The sequence below is a fragment of the Pungitius pungitius genome, unplaced genomic scaffold (assembly GCF_949316345.1).
Source record: "Pungitius pungitius unplaced genomic scaffold, fPunPun2.1 scaffold_25, whole genome shotgun sequence".
NCBI classification, from domain to species: Eukaryota; Metazoa; Chordata; class Actinopteri; order Perciformes; family Gasterosteidae; genus Pungitius; species Pungitius pungitius.
The window spans coordinates 247,932-275,569 of NW_026909837.1; the positions used below are offsets into that span (position 1 = coordinate 247,932).

Genomic DNA, 27,638 nt, shown 5'->3' on the forward strand with positions numbered 1-27,638 from the left:
ATCCAACGTTAAAACAGGTGTACAATCTGCGGCGCTCGGCGGCTTTCGGAGAGAGAAGTGAAAAAGCTTACGGCACCTGGGATTCCCAGGCGGTCTTCCATCCAGGTACTAACCAGGCCCTGCTCTGCTTAGCTTCCGAGATCAGACGAGATCGGGCGGAACCAGAGAGGTATGGCCGTGAGCTTGCTTTTTATCTTTTCCCTAATCCTTTATAATGCGTCAATGAATTATGACACGCCTGCCGTTGGCATCTTTGTGTGGGTTAAATAAGGGTATGCAAAGAAGGCTGTGACATCCCATGCCGAAAATTGGATGGACTAGAGAAGACCCGCCCAGGGGTCCCAGCCAATCGGTGAATGGCCATTGCAGTCCCCGCCACCTCAAATGGCCTGACGATGGTATGGACGTAAGCCACCTTTCATCTTCTTCCTATTGCATCTCTTCTACAATGTAAATTTTTTTTTACAATTGTGTAGGTGTACAATCTACTGCGCTGGGCGGCTTTCAGAGAGAGAAGTGAAAAAGCTTACGGCACCTGGGATTCCCAGGCGGTCTTCCATCCAGGTACTAACCAGGCCCTGCTCTGCTTAGCTTCCGAGATCAGACGAGATCGGGCGGAACCAGAGAGGTATGGCCGTAAGCTGCTTTTTATCTTTTTCCTAATCCTTTAAAACGTGTCAAAGTTAATCAGAAGTTTCTTTTTCTAAAATTGAAGCAGTTCTTAGCATTGGCAAGAGAGGTTCCTAAAGCCTGAAGGTAACTTTACTTTTCTTCACTGGCAATTCTAACATGTTGGGTTAGCACCTGTATTTCAACGGCTAAATTACAAACAATAGTATGCCAATCGTAGATGTTGATCAACACTGATTTAGCAATCATGAAACGGAATCATTTTGGATAATATTGTCTAATTTCCTTTCATATCCAACGTTAAAACAGGTGTACAATCTGCGGCGCTCGGCGGCTTTCGGAGAGAGAAGTGAAAAAGCTTACGGCACCTGGGATTCCCAGGCGGTCTTCCATCCAGGTACTAACCAGGCCCTGCTCTGCTTAGCTTCCGAGATCAGACGAGATCGGGCGGAACCAGAGAGGTATGGCCGTAAGCTGCTTTTCATCTTTTTCCTAATCCTTTAAAACGTGTCAAAGATAATCAGAAGTTTCTTTTTCTAAAATTGAAGCAGTTCTTAGCATTGGCAAGAGAGGTTCCTAAAGCCTGAAGGTAACTTTACTTTTCTTCACTGGCAATTCTAACATGTTGGGTTAGCACCTGTATTTCAACGGCTAAATTACAAACAATAGTATGCCAATCGTAGATGTTGATCAACACTGATTTAGCAATCATGAAACGGAATCATTTTGGATAATATTGTCTAATTTCCTTTCATATCCAACGTTAAAACAGGTGTACAATCTGCGGCGCTCGGCGGCTTTCGGAGAGAGAAGTGAAAAAGCTTACGGCACCTGGGATTCCCAGGCGGTCTTCCATCCAGGTACTAACCAGGCCCTGCTCTGCTTAGCTTCCGAGATCAGACGAGATCGGGCGGAACCAGAGAGGTATGGCCGTGAGCTTGCTTTTTATCTTTTCCCTAATCCTTTATAATGCGTCAATGAATTATGACACGCCTGCCGTTGGCATCTTTGTGTGGGTTAAATAAGGGTATGCAAAGAAGGCTGTGACATCCCATGCCGAAAATTGGATGGACTAGAGAAGACCCGCCCAGGGGTCCCAGCCAATCGGTGAATGGCCATTGCAGTCCCCGCCACCTCAAATGGCCTGACGATGGTATGGACGTAAGCCACCTTTCATTTTCTTCCTATTGCATGTCTTCTACAATGTGAAATTTTTTTTACAATTGTGTAGGTGTACAATCTACGGCGCTGGGCGGCTTTCAGAGAGAGAAGTGAAAAAGCTTACGGCACCTGGGATTCCCAGGCGGTCTTCCATCCAGGTACTAACCAGGCCCTGCTCTGCTTAGCTTCCGAGATCAGACGAGATCGGGCGGAACCAGAGAGGTATGGCCGTAAGCTGCTTTTCATCTTTTTCCTAATCCTTTAAAACGTGTCAAAGTTAATCAGAAGTTTCTTTTTCTAAAATTGAAGCAGTTCTTAGCATTGGCAAGAGAGGTTCCTAAAGCCTGAAGGTAACTTTACTTTTCTTCACTGGCAATTCTAACATGTTGGGTTAGCACCTGTATTTCAACGGCTAAATTACAAACAATAGTATGCCAATCGTAAATGTTGATCAACACTAATTTAGCAATCATGAAACGGAATCATTTTGGATAATATTGTCTAATTTCCTTTCATATCCAACGTTAAAACAGGTGTACAATCTGCCGCGCTCGGCGGCTTTCGGAGAGAGAAGTGAAAAAGCTTACGGCACCTGGGATTCCCAGGCGGTCTTCCATCCAGGTACTAACCAGGCCCTGCTCTGCTTAGCTTCCGAGATCAGACGAGATCGGGCGGAACCAGAGAGGTATGGCCGTAAGCTGCTTTTCATCTTTTTCCTAATCCTTTAAAACGTGTCAAAGTTAATCAGAAGTTTCTTTTTCTAAAATTGAAGCAGTTCTTAGCATTGGCAAGAGAGGTTCCTAAAGCCTGAAGGTAACTTTACTTTTCTTCACTGGCAATTCTAACATGTTGGGTTAGCACCTGTATTTCAACGGCTAAATTACAAACAATAGTATGCCAATCGTAAATGTTGATCAACACTGATTTAGCAATCATGAAACGGAATCATTTTGGATAATATTGTCTAATTTCCTTTCATATCCAACGTTAAAACAACACTAAACATGCATCTCTTCAACAATGTGATATTCTTTTTGTAATTTGTAGGTGTACAATCTGCGGCGCTCGGCGGCTTTCGGAGAGAGAAGTGAAAAAGCTTACGGCACCTGGGATTCCCAGGCGGTCTTCCATCCAGGTACTAACCAGGCCCTGCTCTGCTTAGCTTCCGAGATCAGACGAGATCGGGCGGAACCAGAGAGGTATGGCCGTAAGCTGCTTTTCATCTTTTTCCTAATCCTTTAAAACGTGTCAAAGTTAATCAGAAGTTTCTTTTTCTAAAATTGAAGCAGTTCTTAGCATTGGCAAGAGAGGTTCCTAAAGCCTGAAGGTAACTTTACTTTTCTTCACTGGCAATTCTAACATGTTGGGTTAGCACCTGTATTTCAACGGCTAAATTACAAACAATAGTATGCCAATCGTAAATGTTGATCAACACTAATTTAGCAACCATGAAACGGAATCATTTTGGATAATTTTGTCTAATTGCCTTTCATATCCAACGTTAAAACAGGTGTACAATCTGCGGCGCTCGGCGGCTTTCGGAGAGAGAAGTGAAAAAGCTTACGGCACCTGAGATTCCCAGGCGGTCTTCCATCCAGGTACTAACCAGGCCCTGCTCTGCTTAGCTTCCGAGATCAGACGAGATCGAGCCGAACCAGAGAGGTATGGCCGTAAGCTGCTTTTTATCTTTTTCCTAATCCTTTATAATGCGTCAATGAATTATGACACGCCTGCCGTTGGCATCTTTGTGTGGGTTAAATAAGGGTATGCAAAGAAGGCTGTGACATCCCATGCCGAAAATTGGATGGACTAGAGAAGACCCGCCCAGGAGTCCCAGCCAATCGGTGAATGGCCATTGCAGTCCCCGCCACCTCAAATGGCCTGACGATGGTATGGACGTAAGCCACCTTTCATCTTCTTCCTATTGCATCTCTTCTACAATGTGATAAACTTTTTACAATTGTGTAGGTGTACAAGCTACGGCGCTGGGCGGCTTTCAGAGAGAGAAGTGAAAAAGCTTACGGCACCTGGGATTCCCAGGCGGTCTTCCATCCAGGTACTAACCAGGCCCTGCTCTGCTTAGCTTCCGAGATCAGACGAGATCGGGCGGAACCAGAGAGGTATGGCCGTAAGCTGCTTTTCATCTTTTTCCTAATCCTTTAAAACGTGTCAAAGTTAATCAGAAGTTTCTTTTTCTAAAATTGAAGCAGTTCTTAGCATTGGCAAGAGAGGTTCCTAAAGCCTGAAGGTAACTTTACTTTTCTTCACTGGCAATTCTAACATGTTGGGTTAGCACCTGTATTTCAACGGCTAAATTACAAACAATAGTATGCCAATCGTAGATGTTGATCAACACTGATTTAGCAATCATGAAACGGAATCATTTTGGATAATATTGTCTAATTTCCTTTCATATCCAACGTTAAAACAGGTGTACAATCTGCGGCGCTCGGCGGCTTTCGGAGAGAGAAGTGAAAAAGCTTACGGCACCTGGGATTCCCAGGCGGTCTTCCATCCAGGTACTAACCAGGCCCTGCTCTGCTTAGCTTCCGAGATCAGACGAGATCGGGCGGAACCAGAGAGGTATGGCCGTGAGCTTGCTTTTTATCTTTTCCCTAATCCTTTATAATGCGTCAATGAATTATGACACGCCTGCCGTTGGCATCTTTGTGTGGGTTAAATAAGGGTATGCAAAGAAGGCTGTGACATCCCATGCCGAAAATTGGATGGACTAGAGAAGACCCGCCCAGGGGTCCCAGCCAATCGGTGAATGGCCATTGCAGTCCCCGCCACCTCAAATGGCCTGACGATGGTATGGACGTAAGCCACCTTTCATTTTCTTCCTATTGCATGTCTTCTACAATGTGAAATTTTTTTTACAATTGTGTAGGTGTACAATCTACGGCGCTGGGCGGCTTTCAGAGAGAGAAGTGAAAAAGCTTACGGCACCTGGGATTCCCAGGCGGTCTTCCATCCAGGTACTAACCAGGCCCTGCTCTGCTTAGCTTCCGAGATCAGACGAGATCGGGCGGAACCAGAGAGGTATGGCCGTAAGCTGCTTTTCATCTTTTTCCTAATCCTTTAAAACGTGTCAAAGTTAATCAGAAGTTTCTTTTTCTAAAATTGAAGCAGTTCTTAGCATTGGCAAGAGAGGTTCCTAAAGCCTGAAGGTAACTTTACTTTTCTTCACTGGCAATTCTAACATGTTGGGTTAGCACCTGTATTTCAACGGCTAAATTACAAACAATAGTATGCCAATCGTAAATGTTGATCAACACTAATTTAGCAATCATGAAACGGAATCATTTTGGATAATATTGTCTAATTTCCTTTCATATCCAACGTTAAAACAGGTGTACAATCTGCCGGGCTCATTTCGGAGAGAGAAGTGAAAAAGCTTACGGCACCTGGGATTCCCAGGCGGTCTTCCATCCAGGTACTAACCAGGCCCTGCTCTGCTTAGCTTCCGAGATCAGACGAGATCGGGCGGAACCAGAGAGGTATGGCCGTAAGCTGCTTTTTATCTTTTTCCTAATCCTTTATAATGCGTCAATGAATTATGACACGCCTGCCGTTGGCATCTTTGTGTGGGTTAAATAAGGGTATGCAAAGAAGGCTGTGACATCCCATGCCGAAAATTGGATGGACTAGAGAAGACCCGCCCAGGGGTCCCAGCCAATCGGTGAATGGCCATTGCAGTCCCCGCCACCTCAAATGGCCTGACGATGGTATGGACGTAAGCCACCTTTCATCTTCTTCCTATTGCATCTCTTCTACAATGTAAATTTTTATTTACAATTGTGTAGGTGTACAATCTACTGCGCTGGGCGGCTTTCAGAGAGAGAAGTGAAAAAGCTTACGGCACCTGGGATTCCCAGGCGGTCTTCCATCCAGGTACTAACCAGGCCCTGCTCTGCTTAGCTTCCGAGATCAGACGAGATCGGGCTGAACCAGAGAGGTATGGCCGTAAGCTGCTTTTCATCTTTTTCCTAATCCTTTAAAACGTGTCAAAGTTAATCAGAAGTTTCTTTTTCTAAAATTGAAGCAGTTTTTAGCATTGGCAAGAGAGGTTCCTAAAGCCTGAAGGTAACTTTACTTTTCTTCACTGGCAATTCTAACATGTTGGGTTAGCACCTGTATTTCAACGGCTAAATTACAAACAATAGTATGCCAATCGTAGATGTTGATCAACACTGATTTAGCAATCATGAAACGGAATCATTTTGGATAATATTGTCTAATTTCCTTTCATATCCAACGTTAAAACAGGTGTACAATCTGCCGCGCTCGGCGGCTTTCGGAGAGAGAAGTGAAAAAGCTTACGGCACCTGGGATTCCCAGGCGGTCTTCCATCCAGGTACTAACCAGGCCCTGCTCTGCTTAGCTTCCGAGATCAGACGAGATCGGGCGGAACCAGAGAGGTATGGCCGTAAGCTGCTTTTCATCTTTTTCCTAATCCTTTAAAACGTGTCAAAGTTAATCAGAAGTTTCTTTTTCTAAAATTGAAGCAGTTCTTAGCATTGGCAAGAGAGGTTCCTAAAGCCTGAAGGTAACTTTACTTTTCTTCACTGGCAATTCTAACATGTTGGGTTAGCACCTGTATTTCAACGGCTAAATTACAAACAATAGTATGCCAATCGTAAATGTTGATCAACACTAATTTAGCAATCATGAAACGGAATCATTTTGGATAATATTGTCTAATTTCCTTTCATATCCAACGTTAAAACAACACTAAACATGCATCTCTTCAACAATGTGATATTCTTTTTGTAATTTGTAGGTGTACAATCTGCGGCGCTCGGCGGCTTTCGGAGAGAGAAGTGAAAAAGCTTACGGCACCTGGGATTCCCAGGCGGTCTTCCATCCAGGTACTAACCAGGCCCTGCTCTGCTTAGCTTCCGAGATCAGACGAGATCGGGCGGAACCAGAGAGGTATGGCCGTAAGCTGCTTTTTATCTTTTTCCTAATCCTTTATAATGCGTCAATGAATTATGACACGCCTGCCGTTGGCATCTTTGTGTGGGTTAAATAAGGGTATGCAAAGAAGGCTGTGACATCCCATGCCGAAAATTGGATGGACTAGAGAAGACCCGCCCAGGGGTCCCAGCCAATCGGTGAATGGCCATTGCAGTCCCCGCCACCTCAAATGGCCTGACGATGGTATGGACGTAAGCCACCTTTCATCTTCTTCCTATTGCATCTCTTCTACAATGTAAATTTTTTTTTACAATTGTGTAGGTGTACAATCTACTGCGCTGGGCGGCTTTCAGAGAGAGAAGTGAAAAAGCTTACGGCACCTGGGATTCCCAGGCGGTCTTCCATCCAGGTACTAACCAGGCCCTGCTCTGCTTAGCTTCCGAGATCAGACGAGATCGGGCTGAACCAGAGAGGTATGGCCGTAAGCTGCTTTTCATCTTATTCCTAATCCTTTAAAACGTGTCAAAGTTAATCAGAAGTTTCTTTTTCTAAATTTGAAGCAGTTTTTAGCATTGGCAAGAGAGGTTCCTAAAGCCTGAAGGTAACTTTACTTTTCTTCACTGGCAATTCTAACATGTTGGGTTAGCACCTGTATTTCAACGGCTAAATTACAAACAATAGTATGCCAATCGTAGATGTTGATCAACACTGATTTAGCAATCATGAAACGGAATCATTTTGGATAATATTGTCTAATTTCCTTTCATATCCAACGTTAAAACAGGTGTACAATCTGCCGCGCTCGGCGGCTTTCGGAGAGAGAAGTGAAAAAGCTTACGGCACCTGGGATTCCCAGGCGGTCTTCCATCCAGGTACTAACCAGGCCCTGCTCTGCTTAGCTTCCGAGATCAGACGAGATCGGGCGGAACCAGAGAGGTATGGCCGTAAGCTGCTTTTCATCTTTTTCCTAATCCTTTAAAACGTGTCAAAGTTAATCAGAAGTTTCTTTTTCTAAAATTGAAGCAGTTCTTAGCATTGGCAAGAGAGGTTCCTAAAGCCTGAAGGTAACTTTACTTTTCTTCACTGGCAATTCTAACATGTTGGGTTAGCACCTGTATTTCAACGGCTAAATTACAAACAATAGTATGCCAATCGTAAATGTTGATCAACACTGATTTAGCAATCATGAAACGGAATCATTTTGGATAATATTGTCTAATTTCCTTTCATATCCAACGTTAAAACAACACTAAACATGCATCTCTTCAACAATGTGATATTCTTTTTGTAATTTGTAGGTGTACAATCTGCGGCGCTCGGCGGCTTTCGGAGAGAGAAGTGAAAAAGCTTACGGCACCTGGGATTCCCAGGCGGTCTTCCATCCAGGTACTAACCAGGCCCTGCTCTGCTTAGCTTCCGAGATCAGACGAGATCGGGCGGAACCAGAGAGGTATGGCCGTAAGCTGCTTTTCATCTTTTTCCTAATCCTTTAAAACGTGTCAAAGTTAATCAGAAGTTTCTTTTTCTAAAATTGAAGCAGTTCTTAGCATTGGCAAGAGAGGTTCCTAAAGCCTGAAGGTAACTTTACTTTTCTTCACTGGCAATTCTAACATGTTGGGTTAGCACCTGTATTTCAACGGCTAAATTACAAACAATAGTATGCCAATCGTAGATGTTGATCAACACTGATTTAGCAATCATGAAACGGAATCATTTTGGATAATATTGTCTAATTTCCTTTCATATCCAACGTTAAAACAGGTGTACAATCTGCGGCGCTCGGCGGCTTTCGGAGAGAGAAGTGAAAAAGCTTACGGCACCTGGGATTCCCAGGCGGTCTTCCATCCAGGTACTAACCAGGCCCTGCTCTGCTTAGCTTCCGAGATCAGACGAGATCGGGCGGAACCAGAGAGGTATGGCCGTAAGCTGCTTTTTATCTTTTTCCTAATCCTTTATAATGCGTCAATGAATTATGACACGCCTGCCGTTGGCATCTTTGTGTGGGTTAAATAAGGGTATGCAAAGAAGGCTGTGACATCCCATGCCGAAAATTGGATGGACTAGAGAAGACCCGCCCAGGGGTCCCAGCCAATCGGTGAATGGCCATTGCAGTCCCCGCCACCTCAAATGGCCTGACGATGGTATGGACGTAAGACACCTTTCATCTTCTTCCTATTGCATCTCTTCTACAATGTAAATTTTTTTTTACAATTGTGTAGGTGTACAATCTACTGCGCTGGGCGGCTTTCAGAGAGAGAAGTGAAAAAGCTTACGGCACCTGGGATTCCCAGGCGGTCTTCCATCCAGGTACTAACCAGGCCCTGCTCTGCTTAGCTTCCGAGATCAGACGAGATCGGGCTGAACCAGAGAGGTATGGCCGTAAGCTGCTTTTCATCTTTTTCCTAATCCTTTAAAACGTGTCAAAGTTAATCAGAAGTTTCTTTTTCTAAAATTGAAGCAGTTTTTAGCATTGGCAAGAGAGGTTCCTAAAGCCTGAAGGTAACTTTACTTTTCTTCACTGGCAATTCTAACATGTTGGGTTAGCACCTGTATTTCAACGGCTAAATTACAAACAATAGTATGCCAATCGTAGATGTTGATCAACACTGATTTAGCAATCATGAAACGGAATCATTTTGGATAATATTGTCTAATTTCCTTTCATATCCAACGTTAAAACAGGTGTACAATCTGCCGCGCTCGGCGGCTTTCGGAGAGAGAAGTGAAAAAGCTTACGGCACCTGGGATTCCCAGGCGGTCTTCCATCCAGGTACTAACCAGGCCCTGCTCTGCTTAGCTTCCGAGATCAGACGAGATCGGGCGGAACCAGAGAGGTATGGCCGTAAGCTGCTTTTCATCTTTTTCCTAATCCTTTAAAACGTGTCAAAGTTAATCAGAAGTTTCTTTTTCTAAAATTGAAGCAGTTCTTAGCATTGGCAAGAGAGGTTCCTAAAGCCTGAAGGTAACTTTACTTTTCTTCACTGGCAATTCTAACATGTTGGGTTAGCACCTGTATTTCAACGGCTAAATTACAAACAATAGTATGCCAATCGTAAATGTTGATCAACACTGATTTAGCAATCATGAAACGGAATCATTTTGGATAATATTGTCTAATTTCCTTTCATATCCAACGTTAAAACAACACTAAACATGCATCTCTTCAACAATGTGATATTCTTTTTGTAATTTGTAGGTGTACAATCTGCGGCGCTCGGCGGCTTTCGGAGAGAGAAGTGAAAAAGCTTACGGCACCTGGGATTCCCAGGCGGTCTTCCATCCAGGTACTAACCAGGCCCTGCTCTGCTTAGCTTCCGAGATCAGACGAGATCGGGCGGAACCAGAGAGGTATGGCCGTAAGCTGCTTTTCATCTTTTTCCTAATCCTTTAAAACGTGTCAAAGTTAATCAGAAGTTTCTTTTTCTAAAATTGAAGCAGTTCTTAGCATTGGCAAGAGAGGTTCCTAAAGCCTGAAGGTAACTTTACTTTTCTTCACTGGCAATTCTAACATGTTGGGTTAGCACCTGTATTTCAACGGCTAAATTACAAACAATAGTATGCCAATCGTAGATGTTGATCAACACTGATTTAGCAATCATGAAACGGAATCATTTTGGATAATATTGTCTAATTTCCTTTCATATCCAACGTTAAAACAGGTGTACAATCTGCGGCGCTCGGCGGCTTTCGGAGAGAGAAGTGAAAAAGCTTACGGCACCTGGGATTCCCAGGCGGTCTTCCATCCAGGTACTAACCAGGCCCTGCTCTGCTTAGCTTCCGAGATCAGACGAGATCGGGCGGAACCAGAGAGGTATGGCCGTGAGCTGCTTTTTATCTTTTTCCTAATCCTTTATAATGCGTCAATGAATTATGACACGCCTGCCGTTGGCATCTTTGTGTGGGTTAAATAAGGGTATGCAAAGAAGGCTGTGACATCCCATGCCGAAAATTGGATGGACTAGAGAAGACCCGCCCAGGGGTCCCAGCCAATCGGTGAATGGCCATTGCAGTCCCCGCCACCTCAAATGGCCTGACGATGGTATGGACGTAAGCCACCTTTCATTTTCTTCCTATTGCATGTCTTCTACAATGTGAAATTTTTTTTACAATTGTGTAGGTGTACAATCTACGGCGCTGGGCGGCTTTCAGAGAGAGAAGTGAAAAAGCTTACGGCACCTGGGATTCCCAGGCGGTCTTCCATCCAGGTACTAACCAGGCCCTGCTCTGCTTAGCTTCCGAGATCAGACGAGATCGGGCTGAACCAGAGAGGTATGGCCGTAAGCTGCTTTTCATCTTTTTCCTAATCCTTTAAAACGTGTCAAAGATAATCAGAAGTTTCTTTTTCTAAAATTGAAGCAGTTCTTAGCATTGGCAAGAGAGGTTCCTAAAGCCTGAAGGTAACTTTACTTTTCTTCACTGGCAATTCTAACATGTTGGGTTAGCACCTGTATTTCAACGGCTAAATTACAAACAATAGTATGCCAATCGTAAATGTTGATCAACACTGATTTAGCAATCATGAAACGGAATCATTTTGGATAATATTGTCTAATTTCCTTTCATATCCAACGTTAAAACAGCTGTACAATCTGCCGCGCTCGGCGGCTTTCGGAGAGAGAAGTGAAAAAGCTTACGGCACCTGGGATTCCCAGGCGGTCTTCCATCCAGGTACTAACCAGGCCCTGCTCTGCTTAGCTTCCGAGATCAGACGAGATCGGGCGGAACCAGAGAGGTATGGCCGTAAGCTGCTTTTTATCTTTTTCCTAATCCTTTATAATGCGTCAATGAATTATGACACGCCTGCCGTTGGCATCTTTGTGTGGGTTAAATAAGGGTATGCAAAGAAGGCTGTGACATCCCATGCCGAAAATTGGATGGACTAGAGAAGACCCGCCCAGGGGTCCCAGCCAATCGGTGAATGGCCATTGCAGTCCCCGCCACCTCAAATGGCCTGACGATGGTATGGACGTAAGCCACCTTTCATTTTCTTCCTATTGCATGTCTTCTACAATGTGAAATTTTTTTTACAATTGTGTAGGTGTACAATCTACGGCGCTGGGCGGCTTTCAGAGAGAGAAGTGAAAAAGCTTACGGCACCTGGGATTCCCAGGCGGTCTTCCATCCAGGTACTAACCAGGCCCTGCTCTGCTTAGCTTCCGAGATCAGACGAGATCGGGCGGAACCAGAGAGGTATGGCCGTAAGCTGCTTTTTATCTTTTTCCTAATCCTTTATAATGCGTCAATGAATTATGACACGCCTGCCGTTGGCATCTTTGTGTGGGTTAAATAAGGGTATGCAAAGAAGGCTGTGACATCCCATGCCGAAAATTGGATGGACTAGAGAAGACCCGCCCAGGGGTCCCAGCCAATCGGTGAATGGCCATTGCAGTCCCCGCCACCTCAAATGGCCTGACGATGGTATGGACGTAAGCCACCTTTCATCTTCTTCCTATTGCATCTCTTCTACAATGTGAAATTTTTTTTACAATTGTGTAGGTGTACAATCTACGGCGCTGGGCGGCTTTCAGAGAGAGAAGTGAAAAAGCTTACGGCACCTGGGATTCCCAGGCGGTCTTCCATCCAGGTACTAACCAGGCCCTGCTCTGCTTAGCTTCCGAGATCAGACGAGATCGGGCGGAACCAGAGAGGTATGGCCGTAAGCTGCTTTTCATCTCTTTCCTAATCCTTTAAAACGTGTCAAAGTTAATCAGAAGTTTCTTTTTCTAAAATTGAAGCAGTTCTTAGCATTGGCAAGAGAGGTTCCTAAAGCCTGAAGGTAACTTTACTTTTCTTCACTGGCAATTCTAACATGTTGGGTTAGCACCTGTATTTCAACGGCTAAATTACAAACAATAGTATGCCAATCGTAAATGTTGATCAACACTGATTTAGCAATCATGAAACGGAATCATTTTGGATAATATTGTCTAATTTCCTTTCATATCCAACGTTAAAACAACACTAAACATGCATCTCTTCAACAATGTGATATTCTTTTTGTAATTTGTAGGTGTACAATCTGCGGCGCTCGGCGGCTTTCGGAGAGAGAAGTGAAAAAGCTTACGGCACTTGGGATTCCCAGGCGGTCTTCCATCCAGGTACTAACCAGGCCCTGCTCTGCTTAGCTTCCGAGATCAGACGAGATCGGGCGGAACCAGAAAGGTATGGCCGTAAGCTGCTTTTCATCTTTTTCCTAATCCTTTAAAACGTGTCAAAGTTAATCAGAAGTTTCTTTTTCTAAAATTGAAGCAGTTCTTAGCATTGGCAAGAGAGGTTCCTAAAGCCTGAAGGTAACTTTACTTTTCTTCACTGGCAATTCTAACATGTTGGGTTAGCACCTGTATTTCAACGGCTAAATTACAAACAATAGTATGCCAATCGTAAATGTTGATCAACACTGATTTAGCAATCATGAAACGGAATCATTTTGGATAATATTGTCTAATTTCCTTTCATATCCAACGTTAAAACAACACTAAACATGCATCTCTTCAACAATGTGATATTCTTTTTGTAATTTGTAGGTGTACAATCTGCGGCGCTCGGCGGCTTTCGGAGAGAGAAGTGAAAAAGCTTACGGCACCTGGGATTCCCAGGCGGTCTTCCATCCAGGTACTAACCAGGCCCTGCTCTGCTTAGCTTCCGAGATCAGACGAGATCGGGCGGAACCAGAGAGGTATGGCCGTAAGCTGCTTTTCATCTTTTTCCTAATCCTTTAAAACGTGTCAAAGTTAATCAGAAGTTTCTTTTTCTAAAATTGAAGCAGTTCTTAGCATTGGCAAGAGAGGTTCCTAAAGCCTGAAGGTAACTTTACTTTTCTTCACTGGCAATTCTAACATGTTGGGTTAGCACCTGTATTTCAACGGCTAAATTACAAACAATAGTATGCCAATCGTAAATGTTGATCAACACTGATTTAGCAATCATGAAACGGAATCATTTTGGATAATATTGTCTAATTTCCTTTCATATCCAACGTTAAAACAGCTGTACAATCTGCCGCGCTCGGCGGCTTTCGGAGAGAGAAGTGAAAAAGCTTACGGCACCTGGGATTCCCAGGCGGTCTTCCATCCAGGTACTAACCAGGCCCTGCTCTGCTTAGCTTCCGAGATCAGACGAGATCGGGCGGAACCAGAGAGGTATGGCCGTAAGCTGCTTTTCATCTTTTTCCTAATCCTTTATAATGCGTCAATGAATTATGACACGCCTGCCGTTGGCATCTTTGTGTGGGTTAAATAAGGGTATGCAAAGAAGGCTGTGACATCCCATGCCGAAAATTGGATGGACTAGAGAAGACCCGCCCAGGAGTCCCAGCCAATCGGTGAATGGCCATTGCAGTCCCCGCCACCTCAAATGGCCTGACGATGGTATGGACGTAAGCCACCTTTCATCTTCTTCCTATTGCATGTCTTCTACAATGTGAATTTTTTTTTACAATTGTGTAGGTGTGCAATCTACGGCGCTGGGCGGCTTTCAGAGAGAGAAGTGAAAAAGCTTACGGCACCTGGGATTCCCAGGCGGTCTTCCATCCAGGTACTAACCAGGCCCTGCTCTGCTTAGCTTCCGAGATCAGACGAGCTCGGGCGGAACCAGAGAGGTATGGCCGTAAGCTGCTTTTCATCTTTTTCCTAATCCTTTATAATGCGTCAATGAATTATGACACGCCTGCCGTTGGCATCTTTGTGTGGGTTAAATAAGGGTATGCAAAGAAGGCTGTGACATCCCATGCCGAAAATTGGATGGACTAGAGAAGACCCGCCCAGGAGTCCCAGCCAATCGGTGAATGGCCATTGCAGTCCCCGCCACCTCAAATGGCCTGACGATGGTATGGACGTAAGCCACCTTTCATCTTCTTCCTATTGCATCTCTTCTACAATGTGAAATTTTTTTTACAATTGTGTAGGTGTACAATCTACGGCGCTGGGCGGCTTTCAGAGAGAGAAGTGAAAAAGCTTACGGCACCTGGGATTCCCAGGCGGTCTTCCATCCAGGTACTAACCAGGCCCTGCTCTGCTTAGCTTCCGAGATCAGACGAGATCGGGCGGAACCAGAGAGGTATGGCCGTAAGCTGCTTTTTATCTTTTTCCTAATCCTTTATAATGCGTCAATGAATTATGACACGCCTGCCGTTGGCATCTTTGTGTGGGTTAAATAAGGGTATGCAAAGAAGGCTGTGACATCCCATGCCGAAAATTGGATGGACTAGAGAAGACCCGCCCAGGGGTCCCAGCCAATCGGTGAATGGCCATTGCAGTCCCCGCCACCTCAAATGGCCTGACGATGGTATGGACGTAAGCCACCTTTCATCTTCTTCCTATTGCATCTCTTCTACAATGTGAAATTTTTTTTACAATTGTGTAGGTGTACAATCTACGGCGCTGGGCGGCTTTCAGAGAGAGAAGTGAAAAAGCTTACGGCACCTGGGATTCCCAGGCGGTCTTCCATCCAGGTACTAACCAGGCCCTGCTCTGCTTAGCTTCCGAGATCAGACGAGATCGGGCGGAACCAGAGAGGTATGGCCGTAAGCTGCTTTTCATCTCTTTCCTAATCCTTTAAAACGTGTCAAAGTTAATCAGAAGTTTCTTTTTCTAAAATTGAAGCAGTTCTTAGCATTGGCAAGAGAGGTTCCTAAAGCCTGAAGGTAACTTTACTTTTCTTCACTGGCAATTCTAACATGTTGGGTTAGCACCTGTATTTCAACGGCTAAATTACAAACAATAGTATGCCAATCGTAAATGTTGATCAACACTGATTTAGCAATCATGAAACGGAATCATTTTGGATAATATTGTCTAATTTCCTTTCATATCCAACGTTAAAACAGCTGTACAATCTGCCGCGCTCGGCGGCTTTCGGAGAGAGAAGTGAAAAAGCTTACGGCACCTGGGATTCCCAGGCGGTCTTCCATCCAGGTACTAACCAGGCCCTGCTCTGCTTAGCTTCCGAGATCAGACGAGATCGGGCGGAACCAGAGAGGTATGGCCGTAAGCTGCTTTTTATCTTTTTCCTAATCCTTTATAATGCGTCAATGAATTATGACACGCCTGCCGTTGGCATCTTTGTGTGGGTTAAATAAGGGTATGCAAAGAAGGCTGTGACATCCCATGCCGAAAATTGGATGGACTAGAGAAGACCCGCCCAGGGGTCCCAGCCAATCGGTGAATGGCCATTGCAGTCCCCGCCACCTCAAATGGCCTGACGATGGTATGGACGTAAGCCACCTTTCATTTTCTTCCTATTGCATGTCTTCTACAATGTGAAATTTTTTTTACAATTGTGTAGGTGTACAATCTACGGCGCTGGGCGGCTTTCAGAGAGAGAAGTGAAAAAGCTTACGGCACCTGGGATTCCCAGGCGGTCTTCCATCCAGGTACTAACCAGGCCCTGCTCTGCTTAGCTTCCGAGATCAGACGAGATCGGGCGGAACCAGAGAGGTATGGCCGTAAGCTGCTTTTTATCTTTTTCCTAATCCTTTATAATGCGTCAATGAATTATGACACGCCTGCCGTTGGCATCTTTGTGTGGGTTAAATAAGGGTATGCAAAGAAGGCTGTGACATCCCATGCCGAAAATTGGATGGACTAGAGAAGACCCGCCCAGGGGTCCCAGCCAATCGGTGAATGGCCATTGCAGTCCCCGCCACCTCAAATGGCCTGACGATGGTATGGACGTAAGCCACCTTTCATCTTCTTCCTATTGCATCTCTTCTACAATGTGAAATTTTTTTTACAATTGTGTAGGTGTACAATCTACGGCGCTGGGCGGCTTTCAGAGAGAGAAGTGAAAAAGCTTACGGCACCTGGGATTCCCAGGCGGTCTTCCATCCAGGTACTAACCAGGCCCTGCTCTGCTTAGCTTCCGAGATCAGACGAGATCGGGCGGAACCAGAGAGGTATGGCCGTAAGCTGCTTTTCATCTCTTTCCTAATCCTTTAAAACGTGTCAAAGTTAATCAGAAGTTTCTTTTTCTAAAATTGAAGCAGTTCTTAGCATTGGCAAGAGAGGTTCCTAAAGCCTGAAGGTAACTTTACTTTTCTTCACTGGCAATTCTAACATGTTGGGTTAGCACCTGTATTTCAACGGCTAAATTACAAACAATAGTATGCCAATCGTAAATGTTGATCAACACTGATTTAGCAATCATGAAACGGAATCATTTTGGATAATATTGTCTAATTTCCTTTCATATCCAACGTTAAAACAACACTAAACATGCATCTCTTCAACAATGTGATATTCTTTTTGTAATTTGTAGGTGTACAATCTGCGGCGCTCGGCGGCTTTCGGAGAGAGAAGTGAAAAAGCTTACGGCACTTGGGATTCCCAGGCGGTCTTCCATCCAGGTACTAACCAGGCCCTGCTCTGCTTAGCTTCCGAGATCAGACGAGATCGGGCGGAACCAGAAAGGTATGGCCGTAAGCTGCTTTTCATCTTTTTCCTAATCCTTTAAAACGTGTCAAAGTTAATCAGAAGTTTCTTTTTCTAAAATTGAAGCAGTTCTTAGCATTGGCAAGAGAGGTTCCTAAAGCCTGAAGGTAACTTTACTTTTCTTCACTGGCAATTCTAACATGTTGGGTTAGCACCTGTATTTCAACGGCTAAATTACAAACAATAGTATGCCAATCGTAAATGTTGATCAACACTGATTTAGCAATCATGAAACGGAATCATTTTGGATAATATTGTCTAATTTCCTTTCATATCCAACGTTAAAACAACACTAAACATGCATCTCTTCAACAATGTGATATTCTTTTTGTAATTTGTAGGTGTACAATCTGCGGCGCTCGGCGGCTTTCGGAGAGAGAAGTGAAAAAGCTTACGGCACCTGGGATTCCCAGGCGGTCTTCCATCCAGGTACTAACCAGGCCCTGCTCTGCTTAGCTTCCGAGATCAGACGAGATCGGGCGGAACCAGAGAGGTATGGCCGTAAGCTGCTTTTCATCTTTTTCCTAATCCTTTAAAACGTGTCAAAGTTAATCAGAAGTTTCTTTTTCTAAAATTGAAGCAGTTCTTAGCATTGGCAAGAGAGGTTCCTAAAGCCTGAAGGTAACTTTACTTTTCTTCACTGGCAATTCTAACATGTTGGGTTAGCACCTGTATTTCAACGGCTAAATTACAAACAATAGTATGCCAATCGTAAATGTTGATCAACACTGATTTAGCAATCATGAAACGGAATCATTTTGGATAATATTGTCTAATTTCCTTTCATATCCAACGTTAAAACAGCTGTACAATCTGCCGCGCTCGGCGGCTTTCGGAGAGAGAAGTGAAAAAGCTTACGGCACCTGGGATTCCCAGGCGGTCTTCCATCCAGGTACTAACCAGGCCCTGCTCTGCTTAGCTTCCGAGATCAGACGAGATCGGGCGGAACCAGAGAGGTATGGCCGTAAGCTGCTTTTCATCTTTTTCCTAATCCTTTATAATGCGTCAATGAATTATGACACGCCTGCCGTTGGCATCTTTGTGTGGGTTAAATAAGGGTATGCAAAGAAGGCTGTGACATCCCATGCCGAAAATTGGATGGACTAGAGAAGACCCGCCCAGGAGTCCCAGCCAATCGGTGAATGGCCATTGCAGTCCCCGCCACCTCAAATGGCCTGACGATGGTATGGACGTAAGCCACCTTTCATCTTCTTCCTATTGCATGTCTTCTACAATGTGAATTTTTTTTTACAATTGTGTAGGTGTGCAATCTACGGCGCTGGGCGGCTTTCAGAGAGAGAAGTGAAAAAGCTTACGGCACCTGGGATTCCCAGGCGGTCTTCCATCCAGGTACTAACCAGGCCCTGCTCTGCTTAGCTTCCGAGATCAGACGAGCTCGGGCGGAACCAGAGAGGTATGGCCGTAAGCTGCTTTTCATCTTTTTCCTAATCCTTTATAATGCGTCAATGAATTATGACACGCCTGCCGTTGGCATCTTTGTGTGGGTTAAATAAGGGTATGCAAAGAAGGCTGTGACATCCCATGCCGAAAATTGGATGGACTAGAGAAGACCCGCCCAGGAGTCCCAGCCAATCGGTGAATGGCCATTGCAGTCCCCGCCACCTCAAATGGCCTGACGATGGTATGGACGTAAGCCACCTTTCATCTTCTTCCTATTGCATCTCTTCTACAATGTGAAATTTTTTTTACAATTGTGTAGGTGTACAATCTACGGCGCTGGGCGGCTTTCAGAGAGAGAAGTGAAAAAGCTTACGGCACCTGGGATTCCCAGGCGGTCTTCCATCCAGGTACTAACCAGGCCCTGCTCTGCTTAGCTTCCGAGATCAGACGAGATCGGGCGGAACCAGAGAGGTATGGCCGTAAGCTGCTTTTCATCTTTTTCCTAATCCTTTAAAACGTGTCAAAGATAATCAGAAGTTTCTTTTTCTAAAATTGAAGCAGTTCTTAGCATTGGCAAGAGAGGTTCCTAAAGCCTGAAGGTAACTTTACTTTTCTTCACTGGCAATTCTAACATGTTGGGTTAGCACCTGTATTTCAACGGCTAAATTACAAAAAATAGTATGCCAATCGTAAATGTTGATCAACACTAATTTAGCAATCATGAAACGGAATCATTTTGGATAATATTGTCTAATTTCCTTTCATATCCAACGTTAAAACAACACTAAACATGCATCTCTTCAACAATGTGATATTCTTTTTGTAATTTGTAGGTGTACAATCTACGGCGCTGGGCGGCTTTCAGAGAGAGAAGTGAAAAAGCTTACGGCACCTGGGATTCCCAGGCGGTCTTCCATCCAGGTACTAATCAGGCCCTGCTCTGCTTAGCTTCCGAGATCAGACGAGATCGGGCGGAACCAGAGAGGTATGGCCGTAAGCTGCTTTTCATCTTTTTCCTAATCCTTTAAAACGTGTCAAAGATAATCAGAAGTTTCTTTTTCTAAAATTGAAGCAGTTCTTAGCATTGGCAAGAGAGGTTCCTAAAGCCTGAAGGTAACTTTACTTTTCTTCACTGGCAATTCTAACATGTTGGGTTAGCACCTGTATTTCAACGGCTAAATTACAAAAAATAGTATGCCAATCGTAAATGTTGATCAACACTAATTTAGCAATCATGAAACGGAATCATTTTGGATAATATTGTCTAATTTCCTTTCATATCCAACGTTAAAACAACACTAAACATGCATCTCTTCAACAATGTGATATTCTTTTTGTAATTTGTAGGTGTACAATCTGCGGCGCTCGGCGGCTTTCGGAGAGAGAAGTGAAAAAGCTTACGGCACCTGGTATTCCCAGGCGGTCTTCCATCCAGGTACTAACCAGGCCCTGCTCTGCTTAGCTTCCGAGATCAGACGAGATCGGGCGGAACCAGAGAGGTATGGCCGTAAGCTGCTTTTCATCTTTTTCCTAATCCTTTATAATGCGTCAATGAATTATGACACGCCTGCCGTTGGCATCTTTGTGTGGGTTAAATAAGGGTATGCAAAGAAGGCTGTGACATCCCATGCCGAAAATTGGATGGACTAGAGAAGACCCGCCCAGGAGTCCCAGCCAATCGGTGAATGGCCATTGCAGTCCCCGCCACCTCAAATGGCCTGACGATGGTATGGACGTAAGCCACCTTTCATCTTCTTCCTATTGCATGTCTTCTACAATGTGAATTTTTTTTTACAATTGTGTAGGTGTGCAATCTACGGCGCTGGGCGGCTTTCAGAGAGAGAAGTGAAAAAGCTTACGGCACCTGGGATTCCCAGGCGGTCTTCCATCCAGGTACTAACCAGGCCCTGCTCTGCTTAGCTTCCGAGATCAGACGAGCTCGGGCGGAACCAGAGAGGTATGGCCGTAAGCTGCTTTTCATCTTTTTCCTAATCCTTTATAATGCGTCAATGAATTATGACACGCCTGCCGTTGGCATCTTTGTGTGGGTTAAATAAGGGTATGCAAAGAAGGCTGTGACATCCCATGCCGAAAATTGGATGGACTAGAGAAGACCCGCCCAGGAGTCCCAGCCAATCGGTGAATGGCCATTGCAGTCCCCGCCACCTCAAATGGCCTGACGATGGTATGGACGTAAGCCACCTTTCATCTTCTTCCTATTGCATCTCTTCTACAATGTGAAATTTTTTTTACAATTGTGTAGGTGTACAATCTACGGCGCTGGGCGGCTTTCAGAGAGAGAAGTGAAAAAGCTTACGGCACCTGGGATTCCCAGGCGGTCTTCCATCCAGGTACTAACCAGGCCCTGCTCTGCTTAGCTTCCGAGATCAGACGAGATCGGGCGGAACCAGAGAGGTATGGCCGTAAGCTGCTTTTCATCTTTTTCCTAATCCTTTAAAACGTGTCAAAGATAATCAGAAGTTTCTTTTTCTAAAATTGAAGCAGTTCTTAGCATTGGCAAGAGAGGTTCCTAAAGCCTGAAGGTAACTTTACTTTTCTTCACTGGCAATTCTAACATGTTGGGTTAGCACCTGTATTTCAACGGCTAAATTACAAAAAATAGTATGCCAATCGTAAATGTTGATCAACACTAATTTAGCAATCATGAAACGGAATCATTTTGGATAATATTGTCTAATTTCCTTTCATATCCAACGTTAAAACAACACTAAACATGCATCTCTTCAACAATGTGATATTCTTTTTGTAATTTGTAGGTGTACAATCTACGGCGCTGGGCGGCTTTCAGAGAGAGAAGTGAAAAAGCTTACGGCACCTGGGATTCCCAGGCGGTCTTCCATCCAGGTACTAATCAGGCCCTGCTCTGCTTAGCTTCCGAGATCAGACGAGATCGGGCGGAACCAGAGAGGTATGGCCGTAAGCTGCTTTTCATCTTTTTCCTAATCCTTTAAAACGTGTCAAAGATAATCAGAAGTTTCTTTTTCTAAAATTGAAGCAGTTCTTAGCATTGGCAAGAGAGGTTCCTAAAGCCTGAAGGTAACTTTACTTTTCTTCACTGGCAATTCTAACATGTTGGGTTAGCACCTGTATTTCAACGGCTAAATTACAAACAATAGTATGCCAATCGTAAATGTTGATCAACACTGATTTAGCAATCATGAAACGGAATCATTTTGGATAATATTGTCTAATTTCCTTTCATATCCAACGTTAAAACAGCTGTACAATCTGCCGCGCTCGGCGGCTTTCGGAGAGAGAAGTGAAAAAGCTTACGGCACCTGGGATTCCCAGGCGGTCTTCCATCCAGGTACTAACCAGGCCCTGCTCTGCTTAGCTTCCGAGATCAGACGAGATCGGGCGGAACCAGAGAGGTATGGCCGTAAGCTGCTTTTCATCTTTTTCCTAATCCTTTATAATGCGTCAATGAATTATGACACGCCTGCCGTTGGCATCTTTGTGTGGGTTAAATAAGGGTATGCAAAGAAGGCTGTGACATCCCATGCCGAAAATTGGATGGACTAGAGAAGACCCGCCCAGGAGTCCCAGCCAATCGGTGAATGGCCATTGCAGTCCCCGCCACCTCAAATGGCCTGACGATGGTATGGACGTAAGCCACCTTTCATCTTCTTCCTATTGCATGTCTTCTACAATGTGAATTTTTTTTTACAATTGTGTAGGTGTGCAATCTACGGCGCTGGGCGGCTTTCAGAGAGAGAAGTGAAAAAGCTTACGGCACCTGGGATTCCCAGGCGGTCTTCCATCCAGGTACTAACCAGGCCCTGCTCTGCTTAGCTTCCGAGATCAGACGAGCTCGGGCGGAACCAGAGAGGTATGGCCGTAAGCTGCTTTTCATCTTTTTCCTAATCCTTTATAATGCGTCAATGAATTATGACACGCCTGCCGTTGGCATCTTTGTGTGGGTTAAATAAGGGTATGCAAAGAAGGCTGTGACATCCCATGCCGAAAATTGGATGGACTAGAGAAGACCCGCCCAGGAGTCCCAGCCAATCGGTGAATGGCCATTGCAGTCCCCGCCACCTCAAATGGCCTGACGATGGTATGGACGTAAGCCACCTTTCATCTTCTTCCTATTGCATCTCTTCTACAATGTGAAATTTTTTTTACAATTGTGTAGGTGTACAATCTACGGCGCTGGGCGGCTTTCAGAGAGAGAAGTGAAAAAGCTTACGGCACCTGGGATTCCCAGGCGGTCTTCCATCCAGGTACTAACCAGGCCCTGCTCTGCTTAGCTTCCGAGATCAGACGAGATCGGGCGGAACCAGAGAGGTATGGCCGTAAGCTGCTTTTTATCTTTTTCCTAATCCTTTATAATGCGTCAATGAATTATGACACGCCTGCCGTTGGCATCTTTGTGTGGGTTAAATAAGGGTATGCAAAGAAGGCTGTGACATCCCATGCCGAAAATTGGATGGACTAGAGAAGACCCGCCCAGGGGTCCCAGCCAATCGGTGAATGGCCATTGCAGTCCCCGCCACCTCAAATGGCCTGACGATGGTATGGACGTAAGCCACCTTTCATCTTCTTCCTATTGCATCTCTTCTACAATGTGAAATTTTTTTTACAATTGTGTAGGTGTACAATCTACGGCGCTGGGCGGCTTTCAGAGAGAGAAGTGAAAAAGCTTACGGCACCTGGGATTCCCAGGCGGTCTTCCATCCAGGTACTAACCAGGCCCTGCTCTGCTTAGCTTCCGAGATCAGACGAGATCGGGCGGAACCAGAGAGGTATGGCCGTAAGCTGCTTTTCATCTCTTTCCTAATCCTTTAAAACGTGTCAAAGTTAATCAGAAGTTTCTTTTTCTAAAATTGAAGCAGTTCTTAGCATTGGCAAGAGAGGTTCCTAAAGCCTGAAGGTAACTTTACTTTTCTTCACTGGCAATTCTAACATGTTGGGTTAGCACCTGTATTTCAACGGCTAAATTACAAACAATAGTATGCCAATCGTAAATGTTGATCAACACTGATTTAGCAATCATGAAACGGAATCATTTTGGATAATATTGTCTAATTTCCTTTCATATCCAACGTTAAAACAGCTGTACAATCTGCCGCGCTCGGCGGCTTTCGGAGAGAGAAGTGAAAAAGCTTACGGCACCTGGGATTCCCAGGCGGTCTTCCATCCAGGTACTAACCAGGCCCTGCTCTGCTTAGCTTCCGAGATCAGACGAGATCGGGCGGAACCAGAGAGGTATGGCCGTAAGCTGCTTTTTATCTTTTTCCTAATCCTTTATAATGCGTCAATGAATTATGACACGCCTGCCGTTGGCATCTTTGTGTGGGTTAAATAAGGGTATGCAAAGAAGGCTGTGACATCCCATGCCGAAAATTGGATGGACTAGAGAAGACCCGCCCAGGGGTCCCAGCCAATCGGTGAATGGCCATTGCAGTCCCCGCCACCTCAAATGGCCTGACGATGGTATGGACGTAAGCCACCTTTCATTTTCTTCCTATTGCATGTCTTCTACAATGTGAAATTTTTTTTACAATTGTGTAGGTGTACAATCTACGGCGCTGGGCGGCTTTCAGAGAGAGAAGTGAAAAAGCTTACGGCACCTGGGATTCCCAGGCGGTCTTCCATCCAGGTACTAACCAGGCCCTGCTCTGCTTAGCTTCCGAGATCAGACGAGATCGGGCGGAACCAGAGAGGTATGGCCGTAAGCTGCTTTTTATCTTTTTCCTAATCCTTTATAATGCGTCAATGAATTATGACACGCCTGCCGTTGGCATCTTTGTGTGGGTTAAATAAGGGTATGCAAAGAAGGCTGTGACATCCCATGCCGAAAATTGGATGGACTAGAGAAGACCCGCCCAGGGGTCCCAGCCAATCGGTGAATGGCCATTGCAGTCCCCGCCACCTCAAATGGCCTGACGATGGTATGGACGTAAGCCACCTTTCATCTTCTTCCTATTGCATCTCTTCTACAATGTGAAATTTTTTTTACAATTGTGTAGGTGTACAATCTACGGCGCTGGGCGGCTTTCAGAGAGAGAAGTGAAAAAGCTTACGGCACCTGGGATTCCCAGGCGGTCTTCCATCCAGGTACTAACCAGGCCCTGCTCTGCTTAGCTTCCGAGATCAGACGAGATCGGGCGGAACCAGAGAGGTATGGCCGTAAGCTGCTTTTCATCTCTTTCCTAATCCTTTAAAACGTGTCAAAGTTAATCAGAAGTTTCTTTTTCTAAAATTGAAGCAGTTCTTAGCATTGGCAAGAGAGGTTCCTAAAGCCTGAAGGTAACTTTACTTTTCTTCACTGGCAATTCTAACATGTTGGGTTAGCACCTGTATTTCAACGGCTAAATTACAAACAATAGTATGCCAATCGTAAATGTTGATCAACACTGATTTAGCAATCATGAAACGGAATCATTTTGGATAATATTGTCTAATTTCCTTTCATATCCAACGTTAAAACAACACTAAACATGCATCTCTTCAACAATGTGATATTCTTTTTGTAATTTGTAGGTGTACAATCTGCGGCGCTCGGCGGCTTTCGGAGAGAGAAGTGAAAAAGCTTACGGCACTTGGGATTCCCAGGCGGTCTTCCATCCAGGTACTAACCAGGCCCTGCTCTGCTTAGCTTCCGAGATCAGACGAGATCGGGCGGAACCAGAAAGGTATGGCCGTAAGCTGCTTTTCATCTTTTTCCTAATCCTTTAAAACGTGTCAAAGTTAATCAGAAGTTTCTTTTTCTAAAATTGAAGCAGTTCTTAGCATTGGCAAGAGAGGTTCCTAAAGCCTGAAGGTAACTTTACTTTTCTTCACTGGCAATTCTAACATGTTGGGTTAGCACCTGTATTTCAACGGCTAAATTACAAACAATAGTATGCCAATCGTAAATGTTGATCAACACTGATTTAGCAATCATGAAACGGAATCATTTTGGATAATATTGTCTAATTTCCTTTCATATCCAACGTTAAAACAACACTAAACATGCATCTCTTCAACAATGTGATATTCTTTTTGTAATTTGTAGGTGTACAATCTGCGGCGCTCGGCGGCTTTCGGAGAGAGAAGTGAAAAAGCTTACGGCACCTGGGATTCCCAGGCGGTCTTCCATCCAGGTACTAACCAGGCCCTGCTCTGCTTAGCTTCCGAGATCAGACGAGATCGGGCGGAACCAGAGAGGTATGGCCGTAAGCTGCTTTTCATCTTTTTCCTAATCCTTTAAAACGTGTCAAAGTTAATCAGAAGTTTCTTTTTCTAAAATTGAAGCAGTTCTTAGCATTGGCAAGAGAGGTTCCTAAAGCCTGAAGGTAACTTTACTTTTCTTCACTGGCAATTCTAACATGTTGGGTTAGCACCTGTATTTCAACGGCTAAATTACAAACAATAGTATGCCAATCGTAAATGTTGATCAACACTGATTTAGCAATCATGAAACGGAATCATTTTGGATAATATTGTCTAATTTCCTTTCATATCCAACGTTAAAACAGCTGTACAATCTGCCGCGCTCGGCGGCTTTCGGAGAGAGAAGTGAAAAAGCTTACGGCACCTGGGATTCCCAGGCGGTCTTCCATCCAGGTACTAACCAGGCCCTGCTCTGCTTAGCTTCCGAGATCAGACGAGATCGGGCGGAACCAGAGAGGTATGGCCGTAAGCTGCTTTTCATCTTTTTCCTAATCCTTTATAATGCGTCAATGAATTATGACACGCCTGCCGTTGGCATCTTTGTGTGGGTTAAATAAGGGTATGCAAAGAAGGCTGTGACATCCCATGCCGAAAATTGGATGGACTAGAGAAGACCCGCCCAGGAGTCCCAGCCAATCGGTGAATGGCCATTGCAGTCCCCGCCACCTCAAATGGCCTGACGATGGTATGGACGTAAGCCACCTTTCATCTTCTTCCTATTGCATGTCTTCTACAATGTGAATTTTTTTTTACAATTGTGTAGGTGTGCAATCTACGGCGCTGGGCGGCTTTCAGAGAGAGAAGTGAAAAAGCTTACGGCACCTGGGATTCCCAGGCGGTCTTCCATCCAGGTACTAACCAGGCCCTGCTCTGCTTAGCTTCCGAGATCAGACGAGCTCGGGCGGAACCAGAGAGGTATGGCCGTAAGCTGCTTTTCATCTTTTTCCTAATCCTTTATAATGCGTCAATGAATTATGACACGCCTGCCGTTGGCATCTTTGTGTGGGTTAAATAAGGGTATGCAAAGAAGGCTGTGACATCCCATGCCGAAAATTGGATGGACTAGAGAAGACCCGCCCAGGAGTCCCAGCCAATCGGTGAATGGCCATTGCAGTCCCCGCCACCTCAAATGGCCTGACGATGGTATGGACGTAAGCCACCTTTCATCTTCTTCCTATTGCATCTCTTCTACAATGTGAAATTTTTTTTACAATTGTGTAGGTGTACAATCTACGGCGCTGGGCGGCTTTCAGAGAGAGAAGTGAAAAAGCTTACGGCACCTGGGATTCCCAGGCGGTCTTCCATCCAGGTACTAACCAGGCCCTGCTCTGCTTAGCTTCCGAGATCAGACGAGATCGGGCGGAACCAGAGAGGTATGGCCGTAAGCTGCTTTTCATCTTTTTCCTAATCCTTTAAAACGTGTCAAAGATAATCAGAAGTTTCTTTTTCTAAAATTGAAGCAGTTCTTAGCATTGGCAAGAGAGGTTCCTAAAGCCTGAAGGTAACTTTACTTTTCTTCACTGGCAATTCTAACATGTTGGGTTAGCACCTGTATTTCAACGGCTAAATTACAAAAAATAGTATGCCAATCGTAAATGTTGATCAACACTAATTTAGCAATCATGAAACGGAATCATTTTGGATAATATTGTCTAATTTCCTTTCATATCCAACGTTAAAACAACACTAAACATGCATCTCTTCAACAATGTGATATTCTTTTTGTAATTTGTAGGTGTACAATCTACGGCGCTGGGCGGCTTTCAGAGAGAGAAGTGAAAAAGCTTACGGCACCTGGGATTCCCAGGCGGTCTTCCATCCAGGTACTAATCAGGCCCTGCTCTGCTTAGCTTCCGAGATCAGACGAGATCGGGCGGAACCAGAGAGGTATGGCCGTAAGCTGCTTTTCATCTTTTTCCT

General features: G+C 44.7%; 59 non-coding genes across 59 annotated transcripts; all 59 read right to left on the minus strand.

Annotated features, from left to right (window-relative positions):
• Positions 1-64: 64 nt before the first annotated feature.
• LOC134112962 (5S ribosomal RNA) lies at positions 65-183 on the minus strand. Its single transcript, XR_009946285.1, has one exon. It is a non-coding gene; the product is annotated as a 5S ribosomal RNA (ribosomal RNA).
• Positions 184-523: 340 nt separating this feature from the next.
• Positions 524-642, minus strand: LOC134112878 (5S ribosomal RNA). Its single transcript, XR_009946201.1, has one exon. It is a non-coding gene; the product is annotated as a 5S ribosomal RNA (ribosomal RNA).
• A 344-nt stretch (positions 643-986) lies between these two features.
• Positions 987-1,105, minus strand: LOC134112879 (5S ribosomal RNA). Its single transcript, XR_009946202.1, has one exon. It is a non-coding gene; the product is annotated as a 5S ribosomal RNA (ribosomal RNA).
• Positions 1,106-1,449: 344 nt separating this feature from the next.
• On the minus strand, positions 1,450-1,568 carry LOC134112963 (5S ribosomal RNA). Its single transcript, XR_009946286.1, has one exon. It is a non-coding gene; the product is annotated as a 5S ribosomal RNA (ribosomal RNA).
• A 340-nt stretch (positions 1,569-1,908) lies between these two features.
• On the minus strand, positions 1,909-2,027 carry LOC134112880 (5S ribosomal RNA). The gene has a single exon (XR_009946203.1). It is a non-coding gene; the product is annotated as a 5S ribosomal RNA (ribosomal RNA).
• A 344-nt stretch (positions 2,028-2,371) lies between these two features.
• LOC134112881 (5S ribosomal RNA) lies at positions 2,372-2,490 on the minus strand. The gene has a single exon (XR_009946204.1). It is a non-coding gene; the product is annotated as a 5S ribosomal RNA (ribosomal RNA).
• A 395-nt stretch (positions 2,491-2,885) lies between these two features.
• LOC134112882 (5S ribosomal RNA) lies at positions 2,886-3,004 on the minus strand. Its single transcript, XR_009946205.1, has one exon. It is a non-coding gene; the product is annotated as a 5S ribosomal RNA (ribosomal RNA).
• Positions 3,005-3,348: 344 nt separating this feature from the next.
• LOC134112529 (5S ribosomal RNA) lies at positions 3,349-3,467 on the minus strand. Its single transcript, XR_009945861.1, has one exon. It is a non-coding gene; the product is annotated as a 5S ribosomal RNA (ribosomal RNA).
• Positions 3,468-3,806: 339 nt separating this feature from the next.
• LOC134112883 (5S ribosomal RNA) lies at positions 3,807-3,925 on the minus strand. Its single transcript, XR_009946206.1, has one exon. It is a non-coding gene; the product is annotated as a 5S ribosomal RNA (ribosomal RNA).
• Positions 3,926-4,269: 344 nt separating this feature from the next.
• Positions 4,270-4,388, minus strand: LOC134112964 (5S ribosomal RNA). The gene has a single exon (XR_009946287.1). It is a non-coding gene; the product is annotated as a 5S ribosomal RNA (ribosomal RNA).
• A 340-nt stretch (positions 4,389-4,728) lies between these two features.
• On the minus strand, positions 4,729-4,847 carry LOC134112885 (5S ribosomal RNA). Its single transcript, XR_009946208.1, has one exon. It is a non-coding gene; the product is annotated as a 5S ribosomal RNA (ribosomal RNA).
• A 339-nt stretch (positions 4,848-5,186) lies between these two features.
• Positions 5,187-5,305, minus strand: LOC134112886 (5S ribosomal RNA). Its single transcript, XR_009946209.1, has one exon. It is a non-coding gene; the product is annotated as a 5S ribosomal RNA (ribosomal RNA).
• A 339-nt stretch (positions 5,306-5,644) lies between these two features.
• On the minus strand, positions 5,645-5,763 carry LOC134113040 (5S ribosomal RNA). The gene has a single exon (XR_009946363.1). It is a non-coding gene; the product is annotated as a 5S ribosomal RNA (ribosomal RNA).
• A 344-nt stretch (positions 5,764-6,107) lies between these two features.
• LOC134112887 (5S ribosomal RNA) lies at positions 6,108-6,226 on the minus strand. Its single transcript, XR_009946210.1, has one exon. It is a non-coding gene; the product is annotated as a 5S ribosomal RNA (ribosomal RNA).
• A 395-nt stretch (positions 6,227-6,621) lies between these two features.
• LOC134112888 (5S ribosomal RNA) lies at positions 6,622-6,740 on the minus strand. The gene has a single exon (XR_009946211.1). It is a non-coding gene; the product is annotated as a 5S ribosomal RNA (ribosomal RNA).
• Positions 6,741-7,079: 339 nt separating this feature from the next.
• On the minus strand, positions 7,080-7,198 carry LOC134113041 (5S ribosomal RNA). The gene has a single exon (XR_009946364.1). It is a non-coding gene; the product is annotated as a 5S ribosomal RNA (ribosomal RNA).
• A 344-nt stretch (positions 7,199-7,542) lies between these two features.
• LOC134112889 (5S ribosomal RNA) lies at positions 7,543-7,661 on the minus strand. Its single transcript, XR_009946212.1, has one exon. It is a non-coding gene; the product is annotated as a 5S ribosomal RNA (ribosomal RNA).
• A 395-nt stretch (positions 7,662-8,056) lies between these two features.
• Positions 8,057-8,175, minus strand: LOC134112890 (5S ribosomal RNA). Its single transcript, XR_009946213.1, has one exon. It is a non-coding gene; the product is annotated as a 5S ribosomal RNA (ribosomal RNA).
• Positions 8,176-8,519: 344 nt separating this feature from the next.
• On the minus strand, positions 8,520-8,638 carry LOC134112891 (5S ribosomal RNA). Its single transcript, XR_009946214.1, has one exon. It is a non-coding gene; the product is annotated as a 5S ribosomal RNA (ribosomal RNA).
• A 339-nt stretch (positions 8,639-8,977) lies between these two features.
• On the minus strand, positions 8,978-9,096 carry LOC134113042 (5S ribosomal RNA). The gene has a single exon (XR_009946365.1). It is a non-coding gene; the product is annotated as a 5S ribosomal RNA (ribosomal RNA).
• Positions 9,097-9,440: 344 nt separating this feature from the next.
• LOC134112892 (5S ribosomal RNA) lies at positions 9,441-9,559 on the minus strand. Its single transcript, XR_009946215.1, has one exon. It is a non-coding gene; the product is annotated as a 5S ribosomal RNA (ribosomal RNA).
• A 395-nt stretch (positions 9,560-9,954) lies between these two features.
• LOC134112893 (5S ribosomal RNA) lies at positions 9,955-10,073 on the minus strand. Its single transcript, XR_009946216.1, has one exon. It is a non-coding gene; the product is annotated as a 5S ribosomal RNA (ribosomal RNA).
• A 344-nt stretch (positions 10,074-10,417) lies between these two features.
• On the minus strand, positions 10,418-10,536 carry LOC134112965 (5S ribosomal RNA). Its single transcript, XR_009946288.1, has one exon. It is a non-coding gene; the product is annotated as a 5S ribosomal RNA (ribosomal RNA).
• A 339-nt stretch (positions 10,537-10,875) lies between these two features.
• Positions 10,876-10,994, minus strand: LOC134113043 (5S ribosomal RNA). Its single transcript, XR_009946366.1, has one exon. It is a non-coding gene; the product is annotated as a 5S ribosomal RNA (ribosomal RNA).
• Positions 10,995-11,338: 344 nt separating this feature from the next.
• LOC134112894 (5S ribosomal RNA) lies at positions 11,339-11,457 on the minus strand. The gene has a single exon (XR_009946217.1). It is a non-coding gene; the product is annotated as a 5S ribosomal RNA (ribosomal RNA).
• Positions 11,458-11,796: 339 nt separating this feature from the next.
• Positions 11,797-11,915, minus strand: LOC134112896 (5S ribosomal RNA). The gene has a single exon (XR_009946219.1). It is a non-coding gene; the product is annotated as a 5S ribosomal RNA (ribosomal RNA).
• A 339-nt stretch (positions 11,916-12,254) lies between these two features.
• LOC134112897 (5S ribosomal RNA) lies at positions 12,255-12,373 on the minus strand. The gene has a single exon (XR_009946220.1). It is a non-coding gene; the product is annotated as a 5S ribosomal RNA (ribosomal RNA).
• A 395-nt stretch (positions 12,374-12,768) lies between these two features.
• On the minus strand, positions 12,769-12,887 carry LOC134113080 (5S ribosomal RNA). Its single transcript, XR_009946403.1, has one exon. It is a non-coding gene; the product is annotated as a 5S ribosomal RNA (ribosomal RNA).
• A 395-nt stretch (positions 12,888-13,282) lies between these two features.
• LOC134112898 (5S ribosomal RNA) lies at positions 13,283-13,401 on the minus strand. The gene has a single exon (XR_009946221.1). It is a non-coding gene; the product is annotated as a 5S ribosomal RNA (ribosomal RNA).
• Positions 13,402-13,745: 344 nt separating this feature from the next.
• LOC134112899 (5S ribosomal RNA) lies at positions 13,746-13,864 on the minus strand. The gene has a single exon (XR_009946222.1). It is a non-coding gene; the product is annotated as a 5S ribosomal RNA (ribosomal RNA).
• Positions 13,865-14,203: 339 nt separating this feature from the next.
• Positions 14,204-14,322, minus strand: LOC134113064 (5S ribosomal RNA). The gene has a single exon (XR_009946387.1). It is a non-coding gene; the product is annotated as a 5S ribosomal RNA (ribosomal RNA).
• A 339-nt stretch (positions 14,323-14,661) lies between these two features.
• LOC134112900 (5S ribosomal RNA) lies at positions 14,662-14,780 on the minus strand. The gene has a single exon (XR_009946223.1). It is a non-coding gene; the product is annotated as a 5S ribosomal RNA (ribosomal RNA).
• Positions 14,781-15,119: 339 nt separating this feature from the next.
• Positions 15,120-15,238, minus strand: LOC134112901 (5S ribosomal RNA). The gene has a single exon (XR_009946224.1). It is a non-coding gene; the product is annotated as a 5S ribosomal RNA (ribosomal RNA).
• Positions 15,239-15,582: 344 nt separating this feature from the next.
• On the minus strand, positions 15,583-15,701 carry LOC134112902 (5S ribosomal RNA). The gene has a single exon (XR_009946225.1). It is a non-coding gene; the product is annotated as a 5S ribosomal RNA (ribosomal RNA).
• Positions 15,702-16,040: 339 nt separating this feature from the next.
• LOC134112903 (5S ribosomal RNA) lies at positions 16,041-16,159 on the minus strand. The gene has a single exon (XR_009946226.1). It is a non-coding gene; the product is annotated as a 5S ribosomal RNA (ribosomal RNA).
• A 339-nt stretch (positions 16,160-16,498) lies between these two features.
• LOC134112904 (5S ribosomal RNA) lies at positions 16,499-16,617 on the minus strand. Its single transcript, XR_009946227.1, has one exon. It is a non-coding gene; the product is annotated as a 5S ribosomal RNA (ribosomal RNA).
• Positions 16,618-17,012: 395 nt separating this feature from the next.
• On the minus strand, positions 17,013-17,131 carry LOC134113081 (5S ribosomal RNA). Its single transcript, XR_009946404.1, has one exon. It is a non-coding gene; the product is annotated as a 5S ribosomal RNA (ribosomal RNA).
• A 395-nt stretch (positions 17,132-17,526) lies between these two features.
• Positions 17,527-17,645, minus strand: LOC134112905 (5S ribosomal RNA). Its single transcript, XR_009946228.1, has one exon. It is a non-coding gene; the product is annotated as a 5S ribosomal RNA (ribosomal RNA).
• A 344-nt stretch (positions 17,646-17,989) lies between these two features.
• LOC134112907 (5S ribosomal RNA) lies at positions 17,990-18,108 on the minus strand. The gene has a single exon (XR_009946230.1). It is a non-coding gene; the product is annotated as a 5S ribosomal RNA (ribosomal RNA).
• A 339-nt stretch (positions 18,109-18,447) lies between these two features.
• On the minus strand, positions 18,448-18,566 carry LOC134113065 (5S ribosomal RNA). Its single transcript, XR_009946388.1, has one exon. It is a non-coding gene; the product is annotated as a 5S ribosomal RNA (ribosomal RNA).
• Positions 18,567-18,905: 339 nt separating this feature from the next.
• On the minus strand, positions 18,906-19,024 carry LOC134112908 (5S ribosomal RNA). Its single transcript, XR_009946231.1, has one exon. It is a non-coding gene; the product is annotated as a 5S ribosomal RNA (ribosomal RNA).
• A 395-nt stretch (positions 19,025-19,419) lies between these two features.
• On the minus strand, positions 19,420-19,538 carry LOC134112929 (5S ribosomal RNA). Its single transcript, XR_009946252.1, has one exon. It is a non-coding gene; the product is annotated as a 5S ribosomal RNA (ribosomal RNA).
• Positions 19,539-19,933: 395 nt separating this feature from the next.
• LOC134112701 (5S ribosomal RNA) lies at positions 19,934-20,052 on the minus strand. Its single transcript, XR_009946024.1, has one exon. It is a non-coding gene; the product is annotated as a 5S ribosomal RNA (ribosomal RNA).
• A 339-nt stretch (positions 20,053-20,391) lies between these two features.
• Positions 20,392-20,510, minus strand: LOC134113066 (5S ribosomal RNA). The gene has a single exon (XR_009946389.1). It is a non-coding gene; the product is annotated as a 5S ribosomal RNA (ribosomal RNA).
• A 339-nt stretch (positions 20,511-20,849) lies between these two features.
• On the minus strand, positions 20,850-20,968 carry LOC134112909 (5S ribosomal RNA). The gene has a single exon (XR_009946232.1). It is a non-coding gene; the product is annotated as a 5S ribosomal RNA (ribosomal RNA).
• Positions 20,969-21,363: 395 nt separating this feature from the next.
• On the minus strand, positions 21,364-21,482 carry LOC134112930 (5S ribosomal RNA). Its single transcript, XR_009946253.1, has one exon. It is a non-coding gene; the product is annotated as a 5S ribosomal RNA (ribosomal RNA).
• Positions 21,483-21,826: 344 nt separating this feature from the next.
• On the minus strand, positions 21,827-21,945 carry LOC134112910 (5S ribosomal RNA). The gene has a single exon (XR_009946233.1). It is a non-coding gene; the product is annotated as a 5S ribosomal RNA (ribosomal RNA).
• A 339-nt stretch (positions 21,946-22,284) lies between these two features.
• Positions 22,285-22,403, minus strand: LOC134113067 (5S ribosomal RNA). The gene has a single exon (XR_009946390.1). It is a non-coding gene; the product is annotated as a 5S ribosomal RNA (ribosomal RNA).
• Positions 22,404-22,742: 339 nt separating this feature from the next.
• LOC134112911 (5S ribosomal RNA) lies at positions 22,743-22,861 on the minus strand. Its single transcript, XR_009946234.1, has one exon. It is a non-coding gene; the product is annotated as a 5S ribosomal RNA (ribosomal RNA).
• A 339-nt stretch (positions 22,862-23,200) lies between these two features.
• Positions 23,201-23,319, minus strand: LOC134112912 (5S ribosomal RNA). The gene has a single exon (XR_009946235.1). It is a non-coding gene; the product is annotated as a 5S ribosomal RNA (ribosomal RNA).
• A 344-nt stretch (positions 23,320-23,663) lies between these two features.
• On the minus strand, positions 23,664-23,782 carry LOC134112913 (5S ribosomal RNA). Its single transcript, XR_009946236.1, has one exon. It is a non-coding gene; the product is annotated as a 5S ribosomal RNA (ribosomal RNA).
• Positions 23,783-24,121: 339 nt separating this feature from the next.
• Positions 24,122-24,240, minus strand: LOC134112914 (5S ribosomal RNA). Its single transcript, XR_009946237.1, has one exon. It is a non-coding gene; the product is annotated as a 5S ribosomal RNA (ribosomal RNA).
• A 339-nt stretch (positions 24,241-24,579) lies between these two features.
• On the minus strand, positions 24,580-24,698 carry LOC134112915 (5S ribosomal RNA). Its single transcript, XR_009946238.1, has one exon. It is a non-coding gene; the product is annotated as a 5S ribosomal RNA (ribosomal RNA).
• A 395-nt stretch (positions 24,699-25,093) lies between these two features.
• LOC134113082 (5S ribosomal RNA) lies at positions 25,094-25,212 on the minus strand. Its single transcript, XR_009946405.1, has one exon. It is a non-coding gene; the product is annotated as a 5S ribosomal RNA (ribosomal RNA).
• A 395-nt stretch (positions 25,213-25,607) lies between these two features.
• Positions 25,608-25,726, minus strand: LOC134112916 (5S ribosomal RNA). Its single transcript, XR_009946239.1, has one exon. It is a non-coding gene; the product is annotated as a 5S ribosomal RNA (ribosomal RNA).
• Positions 25,727-26,070: 344 nt separating this feature from the next.
• Positions 26,071-26,189, minus strand: LOC134112918 (5S ribosomal RNA). The gene has a single exon (XR_009946241.1). It is a non-coding gene; the product is annotated as a 5S ribosomal RNA (ribosomal RNA).
• A 339-nt stretch (positions 26,190-26,528) lies between these two features.
• LOC134113068 (5S ribosomal RNA) lies at positions 26,529-26,647 on the minus strand. Its single transcript, XR_009946391.1, has one exon. It is a non-coding gene; the product is annotated as a 5S ribosomal RNA (ribosomal RNA).
• Positions 26,648-26,986: 339 nt separating this feature from the next.
• Positions 26,987-27,105, minus strand: LOC134112919 (5S ribosomal RNA). Its single transcript, XR_009946242.1, has one exon. It is a non-coding gene; the product is annotated as a 5S ribosomal RNA (ribosomal RNA).
• Positions 27,106-27,500: 395 nt separating this feature from the next.
• Positions 27,501-27,619, minus strand: LOC134112931 (5S ribosomal RNA). The gene has a single exon (XR_009946254.1). It is a non-coding gene; the product is annotated as a 5S ribosomal RNA (ribosomal RNA).
• Between the last annotated feature and the right edge of the window lie 19 nt (positions 27,620-27,638).